At 40.6% G+C, this 1,224-nt stretch overlaps 1 protein-coding gene across 1 annotated transcript in view; it reads right to left on the minus strand.

The window, feature by feature from the left end:
• The window catches only part of COL20A1 (collagen type XX alpha 1 chain), a 45,946-nt gene that overhangs the window by 17,771 nt on the left and 26,951 nt on the right, over nucleotides 1–1,224 (minus strand). The gene's annotated exons all lie outside the window — the stretch shown is intronic.

Consider the following 1,224-nt stretch of genomic DNA (forward strand, 5'->3'; position numbering starts at 1 on the left):
TGCAAACATAAAGGTTGTTCCTTGGCTTGCCCATCACAAAAATAAAAATACTGCCTTTCATCATCAAACATCTTCATGATCACTTTCTTTTGACTAATTCACCTGGCACCTTACAATATGAAATAGGAGGGAGCATCATGTTCTGCAAGTTTCTCTTTAAAAACAGACATCAAAACACTAATTTATTTTTCTTTAAACAGTGCTTTTACTGCAACATGTGCCTTAATGGTGGTGTAAAATACAGAAAGATGCCTGCAGTTCCAAATTTTGTACCTGAAACTCAAAATACACACAGCAAAAATATATATCTCAACCTGAGAGTCTGGTTTTTGAACTCTTTAGGGAAACACAAAGCGTTTTGGCAAAGTTTTGCAGTTTCAGAAATTCCCTTGATGAATCCTCAAAGATGCCAAAGGACAGAAAGCAAAACCGGAGGAGAAAATACTGGGAGGTGAAGCTGGAACATGAGGCACCATGGTTATGAGCTCTATCCATTTAAGAGGCTCGGGTAAGGGGGGGGTTTAGAAACCAGCACACAAATGCTACTTTCAATTATCTGCTGCCATGTAAATCCCAAGGCCATGGATGCCAGATGGAGCTGGGACAAAGGGAATGCTTGACACAAAATGAGAAATGTCCCTGAAAATCAAGGACACTTGACAAGATGGGCTATTTCATAAGTGGTTTTCTAGGTTATCAGTATAATAGAATCCAGCAGATCATTACACTGAGGCTTCGCTATGGCCTTGCTATCCTCTTCTTGCATCAATGCCATTTCATCCCTCATCAGAAAAGCAGGGCTTCCAATTCTCCATGCCTAACTTCTGTAAAATATGTAAAAAATGTAAAGGGGGTGACTTACCCTCCCCAAGGCGCCCAAGATTCCTTAGTCTACAGGAGTCTCAATGCCATTCTTCGTGATCAACACATACATTAAAGAAAGGGCACCCAAACCTATGACTTTGATGGTCACGGGACTGCTGAAGCCAGGAGTTAAACCACAAAGACTTACAAGTTGCCATGACCTCCATTATTCAACCTGATGCATCATTTTATACAATAAATAATTCCTGTAAAATCAGGTATAAAACTACGGAAGGGATCTATGGAAATCAGTTAAGAAATCAGTCACTGAAACTTGAACCTCAAAACCATCAATTTGAGCTTGACCAGCCCCTGGTTGTGGAGCAATGTCCCACACCCAGCATGATCTGACTTGTCTCT

Source organism: Egretta garzetta, unplaced genomic scaffold (genome assembly GCF_000687185.1).
Source record: "Egretta garzetta isolate BGI_Z169 unplaced genomic scaffold, ASM68718v1 scaffold158, whole genome shotgun sequence".
In the NCBI taxonomy this organism is placed as follows: Eukaryota; Metazoa; Chordata; class Aves; order Pelecaniformes; family Ardeidae; genus Egretta; species Egretta garzetta.